Consider the following 12071-nt stretch of genomic DNA (forward strand, 5'->3'; position numbering starts at 1 on the left):
GTTTGCACAGCACCATTGCCAAGTCCTGACTTCTGAGACTCTCTGTCTCTCCAGGACTCTGCTCAGGTTGGGTCATTGGCTTCTCTTTCCTGGTGCGGGTCACCTGCAGAGACAGGAGAGGGACTGGGAGATCCCCGCTGGCTGCAGAAAGGTGCTTGGCACAGTCCTGTTCACCTTCTGCAGCCCTCCACTCCACACAACAGGGTCCTTCAACCTCCGGGCCAGGCCCACCTCAACACTAACGCTTGGTTCCTCACTCTACAGCAGGAGCACCCATTCCGACCTCCCAGCAAGAGCCGCCAGCCCTTTCCACTCCTCCATAGCAAGAGCACCAGTTCCCCACTCGCTGCCCCTAAGCCAGCCCATCCACATAGCTGAAGCACTGACTTGACACAGAGATCTTGCTGGGAGCTGGCTCCTCCCATCACCCACCAGCACTGTGGTGAAGGCACCTAAGCCCCAGGCATGTGCCTGACCTTCAGTAATGGCAGTGCAGCAGAAGAGCCTGGCACAGGGACCAATCCACAGGAGATGGATGGCCATTCGGCCCTCAAATGTGCTCTTTGGATGCAGGCAGACTCCCCACTCTCACTGGCGTCAGCACAGCTGGGGAGGGACAACTGCCAAGCTGGGAATCAGAGGTACCAACCTGCACTACAGACTCCACCACGGCCTCCAGGGCCCCCAGCAGGCTGGTCTCCAGCACCTGACTGGAGGGAAAGGGGACCAGTTGGCTGTCAGCATCAAACACCAGGTGCACTCGGAGGACAGCCTTCCGTGTGGTACCATTGGCCTGCAGAGGAGAGAGTCAGGACAGGGTCAGCCCTAACCTCACATTGCGGGCTCTGCATGCCCTGGGTACCCTGGGCTCTGGGTGGCTGAGGTGATGGCCCGGGGCGGGGGGGGGGCTAGCCACGTGCTTGAGGCTGTAACATCCATTTCCAGGGTAACTGAACAAAGAAGAGGCCTAAAAGGTCTTTCAAGGAGATGCCTTTTCAAACACAAGTTACTGTGTAGCTGGCTCTGGTGTGACAGAGGCTGCTGATGCTGGGGACACCAGGGCTGGACACAATTCAAGAAGGCCATTGATAAAGTGAAGAGGGGTCAGAGAAGAGCAGCAGGAATGTTAAAGGGTTGGAAAACCTGCCTCATAGTGAGAGACTCCAGCAATTCAATCTGCGTAGTTTACCAAAGAGAAGGTTCAGGGATGACTGACCACAGTCTAAATACGGACACAGGGAAAAAATGCTTAACAATGAGCTTTGCAGTCTAGCAGATCTGACACAATCCAATGGCTGGAAGTAGAAGCTAGACAAATTCAGACTGGAAATAAGGTGCAAATATTTGAACAGTGACTTACCATGGATTGTGATGGATTCTTCATCAGTAGCAGTTTTTACTTCAAGATGGGATGTTTGTCTAATAGCTCTGCTCTAGGGATTATCTGGAGGAAGTTCTCTGGCTTTTGTTCTACAGGAGGTCAGGCTAGATAATCACAGTGGTCCCTTCTGGTTTTAGACCTCTATGAATCTGTGACCATAAAGACTCATGGACACTAACAAATTCTACAGCGTGCTAGAGAGCAGCAACACTCCACTCACAGTATAAAGAGCTTAGGACCTGGTGAATCATAATCTGCGTATGCTAGCCTGGACCATCAACATGCGGGCCCCCAGTGGCCCCTTCCTCCCCATCGCCCAGGCAGCCTCCTGGTTTTCTGACACCCTCAACCAGAAGACGAAAGAAGGGCAGAAATTCAAGAGCCAACAGCAAAATCGAAGGCTGATAAAGACAAAAAATGAACCATGAGGAATTCTTCCAAGCTCATGCTGAGGCTTAAATACAGGTCAAGAGCCTTCCTATGAGCCTCCATTGAAGCTGGCAAACCCTGCCCCAAGGAGCTATCCATGGTGGTAAACTACTTCAGCAATCCTGGGTGCTTACAACCTGCGTCAGAGCTGAGCACCCAGCGCTGCAAAGAACTATCATCCTATTGTGCTGAAAAGATCATGCAGATTCAGGAAGCCGTCTCAAAAAGCCTGGCTCCGCCCCACACACCAACCCACAGCCCACCTGTATTCCTGGAGTTCAGTACATCACTCCTCAAGAAGGGCTGGACTTCCCAAAACCAGATTCATGATAAGCACCTGTTTGTAAAGTGTGTAGATGAAGATGTTGCTGTCATGGAAACAGAGCAAGAAACGTGGCATTAGACAGAGGGAGGTGGAAAGACTGTGGGGGCCTCATGTGTCACCAAGGCACAAGAGCACCTAGTAAAATAATGTGTGGAAACAAAAAATTGCATTGTTACGGAGGAACTCAGTTTGGAATACATATGCTGGAGGACTCATGCAGCCAGCAGTAAAACATCACTGGAGTTTCTAAACATTACAGCTGATAATTTTGTAACACAAAAGGTATTGCACGCTACATGAGATCATTTTTTCTGGACCTTGTTATGATTGATAAAGATGAATTAATCACTGGATTGGAAGTTAGGAGTTGTCTAGGATCATGACTTGATTCAGTGTAGCCATAAAGTTATTTGATAGCATCCTCAAAAGCTTCTAGAAAGAATTGTGCCTTGCCAGGGTACATTTGCCAAGCAAGCATAGGGATTTATCCCTGGGGGTTTTGAACAGAACTATGTACTTTGTGTATATATAAGAACATACAAACGGCCCTACTGGGTCAGACCAAAGGTCCATCTAGCCCAGTATCCTGTCTTCCGACAATGGCCAGTGTCAGGTGCCCAGAGGGAATGAACATAACAGGTATTCATCAAGTAAGCCATCCCCTGTCGTTCATTCCCAGCTTCTGGCAAACAGAGGCTAGGGACACCATCCCTGCTCATCCTGGCTAGTAGCCATTGATGAACCTATCCTCCATGAACTTATCTAGTTCTTTTTTGAACCCTGATTATGGTCTTGGTCTTGTTTAGGTTAATTTGTTACTCTCTTTTCCTTGACAAAATACATTCTGAACTACATACATAATGCTCAAGTTCCTGTGATGCACACACTTGGCAAAGGCTTTCTCAGTTTCATCACTTTCACATGCAGAGTTCATCAAATCGTCTATAACAACCATATTTACTTTATTGGTAGGAAACAGTCATAAAACAAAAAAAACCCACAAAATTGATGAAAGGGTATTGTGACAAAGTTCCTCTGCCTTGGTGGGTCCTGCACTTATTGGTGGATTTTCTCGCTTCAGAGGTTCACGGCAGCCCTCAGTTTGGCCACTTTCGTGGCTCAAATCTGCCGTTCATTCAGTTAGCTTCATCACTAGGGAAAGGAAGAAGAACAATCCCCACAGTCTCTGCTGATCCTGGATTGGGGAACAGGCCAGAGACCTTCCCCTCCGGTGGAACGCAAAGTCCAGTTCAGCTCCTCCGGTATCAAGTAGGGAGTTGGGGGGATGGAGGAATCCAGGGCCTGCCCTCTACTCCGGGTTCCAGCCCAGGGCCCTGTGGATTGCAGCTGTCTAGAGTGCCTCCTGGAACAGCTGTGCGACAGCTACAACGCCCTGGGCTACTTCCCCATGGCCTCCTCCCAACACCTTCTTTATTCTCACCACAAGACCTTCCTCCTGATGTCTGATAATGCTTGTACTTCTCAGTCTTCCAGTAGTATGCCTTCTCACTCTCAGCTTCTTCTGCCTCTTGCTCCCAGCTCCTCGCAAGCACACCACAAACTGAAGTGAGCTCCTTTTTAAACCCAGATGCCCTGATTAGCTTGCCTTAATTGATTCTAGCAGCTTCTTGATTGGCTGCAGGTGTTCTAATCAGCCTGTCTGCCTTAATCGTTTCCAGAAAGTTCCTGATTGTTCTGGAACCTCCCTGTTAACTTACCTAGGGGAAAGGGACCTACTTAATCTGGGGCTAATATATCTGCCTTCTATCACTCTCCTGTAGCCATCTGGCCTGACCCTGTCACAATATTTACAAATAGTTCTTTATACAGAGGTTGCCAGCAACTGTAACACCACACAATATTCTCAGGCATAACAAATAACATTGCTCAATATTATCCAACACATTTTTAATTAGGTAACTTTTCCCACAGTTGCTAGGCCCTACAAGAATTACAGAAAAGTGGTGTTTCCATTGCATATCCATTTTCATATCCATTTTCAAAAGCCATAGGGCAGGGTTTTAAATCTTTCTATGGTGACCCTCTTGTTGAAAATGACTTTCTGCATTTTCTTAAGGGTCTTTGTTTCTATTAGCCACTGATTTTTGCTCTTTGCAATAGAGGACTGCTGCACATCTATCTTTTTGTTGGGGTGTTCTCACCCAGGTCTGTGCTATAGTCCAAGACTAGATCTTTCAAACTGTCTATGTTGATCTTTTCACAATTTGCTATGTTGAGGGTAATCCCTTTGACTTTCATGCAGGCCTTCCCTTCCAACAGCTTGTACCAATATATTTCTGGATCTGCTGACACAAACTCTGTGATGGGTTTGCCTGCCAGGATCTTACTCCTGAGGTACCCTAAATAATCCCCCAGGAATGGGGTTCCAGTCTCACTCCCTTTTCACAATATCACCGAGTCTGTGTCATGACACAGGCCCTGCTCTTGCAAATTGTCTTACAGGTTGTATAGTTCAAAGCAGGCGTAAGTGGTGGTGAAACAAGCTATGGAAATGTTTGTATTGCCAGAGACTGTGTAGCAATCTTTTGCATGTTTCCAAGACAAGCAAGCTGTTTCATTGTTGATAAACTCATAGGATGAAACCCCATAATTGCGGGAAAGCAGGTACTGAAAGAGTTCATCGGGATGTTTCAAAATGCTGGTACTAGTTGGGTTTGTTCTTTGGCCAGATTTACCCCACAGAGAATTTTAAAACAGTTTGCTGAGTAACAGCCGTGTTAGTCTGTATTCGCAAAAAGAAAAGGAGTACTCGTGGCACCTTAGAGACTAATCAATTTATTTGAGCATGAGCTTTCGTGAGCTACAGCTCACTTCATCGGATGCATACTGTGGAAACTGCAGAAGACATTATATACACAGAGACCATGAAACAATACCTCCTCCCACCCCACTCTCCGGTGGGAGGAGGTATTGTTTCATGGTCTCTGTGTATATAATGTCTTCTGCAGTTTCCACAGTATGCATCCGATGAAGTGAGCTGTAGCTCACGAAAGCTTATGCTCAAATAAATTGGTTAGTCTCTAAGGTGCCACGAGTCCTCCTTTTGTTTTTGCGAAAACAGTTTGGTAATTTGGCACTGTGGCAAGGCACCTCTTTTCTCTCGCCAGCCTTAGCATTTCTCCCTTCCGGCGATGGTGGGCCTGGGGTAATCAGTCCCACTCAGGCAGGGTTTTCCCTCCCCCTTCAGTGCTCCCTTGGTTGTGTCTTCAGGAGACCTGAGGGTAAGCCTAAGCGGTGCTCCTCCCCCTCTCAAAAAAGGGAACTAGTCCTACAGATCCAAACAAAGGGTAATACCTTTCCCTGCCTCCTCACTGAGAGGGGGTGTCATCCTGTTGTTTGTTCTGGGGTGTCAGTCCTTACCCTAGCCGGCACTTGGGCTTGTCTGCTTCCCCTATGGGAAGGAACACGACCTCTCCACCTGGAGAAGCTACTTCCCTGCTGCTACTAGCCTGGTAACAGCTAGTGTCTCTCTCTCTCTCTCCTCCCTTTCTCTCACTGTAGGAGGGGTTTTAAAAGGTCTCAGGCAGCCCTTAATTGGATTCAGGTCTTTAATTAACCTGAAGTAACCCCTTCTCAGTTTGTAGGAAAAAGGGCCTTTAACATTCTAAGGCTAACACATCTGCCTTCCACGACCCTCTTGAAGCCGTCCGGCCTGACTTTACCACAGCACTTTGTGGGGTTCAATGTGATCTCATGTTGGCATAAGTGCATGCCTTCTTTCTTGTAGAAATCATTAACTAACTTATTTTGTTTTTCTTCATGTCTGCACCAACTGGGATACCCCAAAAACTCTTGTTATTGACGGAGGAGAAATTTTATGTACTCAGAAAGTTTGTTGGATTTTTCTTCAAAATGCCAGATTTCACAGATTTTCCCTGCCATGTACTCCTTTGCTATGGTCATGTTCAATTTCACTGGGCATCAAGTCCCCAGGATGGCCATCTCGTCAGTATGGGTGCATGTCTCCCACAGCTTGGTTTCTGCACAGGTTTGGCATAGCAAGAACAAAAACTTGGTGCCCACTCTGACAGATAACAGTGGGAAAGAGAAGCTTTGTGAAGGGTACACTTTAACTTTTGCAATTCCAAAGTAGGAGTTTGACTTCTAGGATGGAGGTTGGCACAACTGATTAAGATAGCTTTAAACTAGGAATTTGGGGGCGATGGTTGGGAGATGTCCAGGTATTCTCCACACCAGATTTTAGCATTGAGAGGGAAGAAAACAAAGTACGGAAGGATACAGCTGTGGGTAGGAGAATGGACATAAGGAGGAAGGGCAGTGTGGATACCAGTCTAATAGGTCATATTGGCTGCAGAATGTCCGTGCCTAATCGGGTAAAGAACGTGAGTGAGGCCAAACAGCAAAAATTAAGATGTTTGTACACCAATGCGAGGAGCCTGGGTAACAAAATGGAGGCTCTAGAGCTACTGGTGCAGGAAGGGAAACCAGATATTCTAGGGAGAACAGAAACACGGTGGAATAGTCGTCAGGACTGGACTACATCTATTGAAGGGTATGTGCTGTTTAGGAAAGACCGAAATAAAGGTAAAGGTGGTGGAGTAGCATTGTCTATTAATGATGAGGTAGAATGTAAAGAAAGAAGCGACAGAATGGATCAGACAGAGTCCTTCTGGGCAAAAATCATATTGGGGAAGAAAACTACTCGAGCCTCCCCTGGGATAGTGCTTGGGGTGTGCTATAGACGGCCGGGATCCGATCTGGATATGGACAGAGCCCTCTTTAATGTTTTAATGAAGTAAATACTAATGGAAACTGCGTGATCATGGGAGACTTCAACTTCCCAGATTTAGACTGGAGGACAAGTGCTAGTAATAATAATAGGGCTCAGATTTTCCTAGATGCGATAGCTGATGGATTCCTTCATCAAGTAGTTGCTGAACCGACTAGAGGAGATGCCATTTTAGATTTGGTTTTGGTGAGTAGGGAGGACCTCATAGGCTAAATGGTTGTAAGGGACAAGCTTGATTCAGGTTTCAGAGTAACAGCCGTGTTAGTCTGTATTCGCAAAAAGAAAAAGAGTACTTGTGGCACCTTAGAGACTAACCAATTTATTTGAGCATGAGCTTTCGTGAGCTACAGCTCAAATGATCATGAGCTAATTCAGTTCAAACTGAACGGAAGGTTAAACAAAAATAAATCTGCGACTAGGGTTTTTGATTTCAAAAGGGCTGACTTTCAAAAATTAAGGAAATTAGTTAGGGAAGTGGATTGGACTGAAGAATTTATGGATCTAAAGGCAGAGGAGGCCTGGGATTACTTTAAGTCAAAGCTGAAGAAGCTATCGGAAGCCTGCATCCCAAGAAAGGAGAAAAAAATTCTTAGGCTGGAGTTGTAGACCAAGCTGGATGAGCAAGCATCTCAGAGAGGTGATTAAGAAAAAGCAGAACGCAAACAGGGAGTGGAAGATGGGAGAGATCAGCAAGAAAAGCTACCTTATTGAGGTCAGAACATGTAGGGATGAGAAAGGCTAAAAGTCAAGTAGAGTTGGACCTTGCAAAGGGAATTAAAACCAACAGTAAAAGGTTCTATAGCCATATAAATAAGAAGAAAACAAAGAAAGAAGAAGTGGGACCGCTAAACACTGAGGATGGAGTGGAGGTTAAGGATAATCTAGGCATGGCCCAATATCTAAACAAATACTTTAATAAGGCTAATGAGGATCTTAGGGATAATGGTAGCATGACAAATGGGAATGAGGATATGGAGGTAGATATTACCATATCTGAGGTAGAAGTGAAACTTGAACAGCTTAATGGGACTAAATCGGGGGGCCCAGATAATCTTCATCCAAGAATATTAAAGGAATTGGCACACGAAATTGCAAGCCCATTAGCAAGAATTTTTAATGAATCTGTAAACTTAGGGGTTGTACTGTATGACTGGAGAATTGTTAACACAGTTCCTATTTATAAGAAAGGGAAAAAAAAGTGATCCAGGTAACTACGGGCCTGTTAGTTTGACATCTGTAGTATGCAAGGTTTTGGAAAAAATTTTGAAGGAGAAAGTAGTTAAGGACATTGAGGTCAATGGTAAATGGGACAAAATACAACATGGTTTTACAAAAGGTAGATCGTGCCAAACCAACCTGATCTCCTTCTTTGAGAAACTAACAGATTTTTTAGACAAAGGAAACGCAGTGGATCTAATTTGCCTAGATTTCAATAAGGCATTTGATACGATGCCACATAGGAAATTATTAAATTGGAAAAGATGGGGATCAATATGAAAATTGAAAGGTGGATAAGGAATTGGTTAAAGGAAGACTATAGCAGGTCATACTGAAAGGTGAACTGTCAGGCTGGAGGGAGGTTACCAGTGGAGTTCCTCAGGGATCGGTTTTGGGACCAATCTTATTTAATCTTTTTATTACTGACCTCAGCACAAAAAGTGGGAATGTGCTAATAAAGTTTGCAGATGACAAAGCTGGGAGGTATTGCCATCATACAGGAGGATCTGGATGACCTTGTAAACTGGAGTAATAGTAATAGGATGAAATTTAATAGTGAGAAGTGTAAAGTCATGTATTTAGGGATTAATAATAAGAATTTTAGTTATAAGCTGGGAACCCATCAATTAGAAGTAACGGAGGAGGAGAAGGACCTTGGAGTATTGGTTGATCACGGGATGACTATGAGCCGCCAATGTGATATGGCCGTGAAAAAAGCTAATGCAGTCTTGGGATGCATCAGGCGAGGTATTTCCTGTTGAGATAAGGAGGTGTTAGTACCATTATACAAGGCACTGGTGAGACCTCACCTGGAATACTGTGTGCAGTTCTGGTCTCCCATGTTTAAGAAGGATGAATTCAAACTGGAACAGGTACAGAGAAGGGCTACGAGGATGATCCGAGGAATGGAAAACTTGTTTTATGAAAGGAGACTCAAGGAGCTTGGCTTGTTTAGCCTAACCAAAAGAAGGTTGAGGGGAGATACGATTGCTCTCTATAAATATATCAGAGGGATAAATACCGAAAAGGGAGAGGAATTATTTAAGCTCAGTACCAATGTGGACACAAGAACAAATGGATATAAACTGGCCATCGGGAAGTTTAGACTTGAAATTAGACAAAGGTTTCTAACCATCGGAGGAGTGAAGTTCTGGAATAGCCTTCCAAGGGAAGCAGTGGGGGCAAAAGACCTATCTGGCTTCAAGATTAAACACGGTAAGTTTATGGAGGAGATGGTATGATGGGATAACATGATTTTGGCAATTAATTGATCTTTAAATATTCATGGTAAATAGGTCCAACGGCCTGTGATGGGATGTTAGATGGGGTGGGATCTGAGTTACTACAGAGAATTCTTTCCTGGGTATCTGGCTGGTGAATCTTGCCCATATGCTCAGGGTTCAGCTGATCACCATATTTGGGGTCGGGAAGGAATTTTCCTCCAGGGCAGATTGGAAGAGGCCCTGGGGGGTTTTCGCCTTCCTCTGTAGCATGGGGCACGGGTCACTTGCTGGAGGATTCTCTGCACCTTGAAGTCTTTAAACCATGATTTGAGGACTTCAATAGTTCAGACATAGGTAAGAGGTTTATCGCAGGAGTGGGTGGGTGAGATTCTGTGGCCTGCATAATGCAGGAGGTCAAACTAGATGATCATGATGGTCCCTTCTGACCTTAATACCTATGAATCTATGAACTTTTTGGCATCCAGAGCCCCATAATAATGCTCATTGTGCAGCAAGCTGAAAAAAAAGTTTTGGGATACACCAGGTCCTGTCTTTTGTTTTTTTGTTTTTTCTTAAAAACCACTCCCTTTTCTCCACATAAAGCACCACTTATTGGCTGACCGGTAAATGCGGTTCAAACAATGCTATGTCACTGAGCATAATCTTTTTTTGATCTGACCACCCCAATTTCTCTTGCAGCTTTGTCCCCCATCTAACAATTCTGTAGGTTTACTGTCGGACACGATAGCCAAGAGGATACCCACAAAACACAGATTAATATCATTGTAATTCAGGTCTACTAACTTCTCTTTTTACTGATGATTTGATTATTGAAGTTAGAATTTAAAACTCTACGGCCACCACTGCTCATGTTTTTAATTGTCACAAAGAGACATAACATCCCATTGACATGTATCTATTACTCTATAGAAGTTTAGCAGCCTGATTTAAGAAATCTTCAGCAGATGGATTATCCCTAGTTCTTACTGAAAACAAAGGGTTATTTTAATTATAACTCTAAACATAACTGGACAAAATAATCTGGGGCTAGCCTACCGTTAACGTCATCAACAAACAACTAACCTGCCAGGTTGAACCTATTCACTCAAGATTGACAAAATGAAATTCCTCACAATATAACTTGACGTTAGTGGAGTCTCATGATGGTCAGTGTGTTTTTCAAATCTTACAAATCTCAAAAGTTACAGCGGTGACTTTCAAATTGATGACCCCAAAATGGACATATACTTGAAGAAAAAGATTTTGGCAGTTTCATATCTACTTGCAGTGATGAAGCTGAACATGAAACTAAGGAAGTGAACCAACACTTCTGTGAGAGCTATCTGCAATATGGATGTTCATCTACAGGGGAACCACCTTGCCCTCTGCCACAATGTCTTGTGAGTAGGGAGAAACTCTCAAACCATGCCATGGTGCCAAGTTAAAATGACACCTTACAAGCAAGCATTCATCCCCTGCCAAGTTGAACTTTTTTTTAAGTATTTGAGGGATCGGAATGAAAAGCAAGCATGACTGATGAAAAAAGAAAAGGAGTACTTGTGGCACCTTAGAGACTAACCAATTTATTTGAGCATGAGCTTTCGTGAGCTACAGCTCACTTCATCGGACGCATACCGTGGAAACTACAGAAGACATTATATACACACAGAGACCATGAAACAATACCTCCTCCCACCCCACTGTCCTGCTGGTAATAGCTTATCTAAAGTGATCATCAAGTTGGGCCATTTCCAGCACAAATCCAGGTTCTCTCACTCTCTCACCCCCCTCCAAAAACCACACACACAAACTCACTCTCCTGCTAGTAATCGCTTATCCAAAGTGACCACTCTCTCTACAATGTGCATGATAATCAAGGTGGGCCATTTCCAGCACAAATCCAGGTTCTCTCACTCCCTCACCCCCCTCCAAAAACCACACACACAAACTCACTCTCCTGCTAGTAATCGCTTATCCAAAGTGACCACTCTCTCTACAATGTGCATGATAATCAAGGTGGGCCATTTCCAGCACAAATCCAGGTTCTCTCACCCCCTCACCCCCCTCCAAAAACCACACACACAAACTCACTCTCCTGCTGGTAATAGCTTATCCATCAGTCAGACTGATGACTGACTGTGCAACTGTTTCTGACAAAAAGAAAAGGAGTACTTGTGGCACCTTAGAGACTAACCAATTTATTAGAGCATAAGCTTTCGTGAGCTACAGCTCACTTCCTCAGATGCATATCGTGGAAACTGCAGCAGGCTTTATATATACACAGAGAATATGAAACAATACCTACTCCCACCCCACTGTCCTGCTGGTAATAGCTTATCTAAAGTGATCATCAGGTGGGCCATTTCCAGCACAAATCCAGGTTTTCTCACCCTCCACCCCCCCACACAAATTCACTCTCCTGCTGGTGATAGCCCATCCAAAGTGACAACTCTTTACACAATGTGCATGACAATCAAGTTGGGCCATTTCCAGCACAAATCCAGGTTTTCTCACCCTCCACCCCCCCACACAAATTCACTCTCCTGCTGGTGATAGCCCATCCAAAGTGACAACTCTTTACACAATGTGCATGACAATCAAGTTGGACTATTTCCTGCACAAATCCAGGTTTTCTCACATCCCCCCCGCCCGCATACACACACAAATTCACTCTCCTGCTGGTAATAGCTCATCCAAACTGACCACTCTTCAAGTTTAAATCCA

The sequence above is a fragment of the Lepidochelys kempii genome, chromosome 1 (assembly GCF_965140285.1).
Source record: "Lepidochelys kempii isolate rLepKem1 chromosome 1, rLepKem1.hap1, whole genome shotgun sequence".
In the NCBI taxonomy this organism is placed as follows: domain Eukaryota; kingdom Metazoa; phylum Chordata; order Testudines; family Cheloniidae; genus Lepidochelys; species Lepidochelys kempii.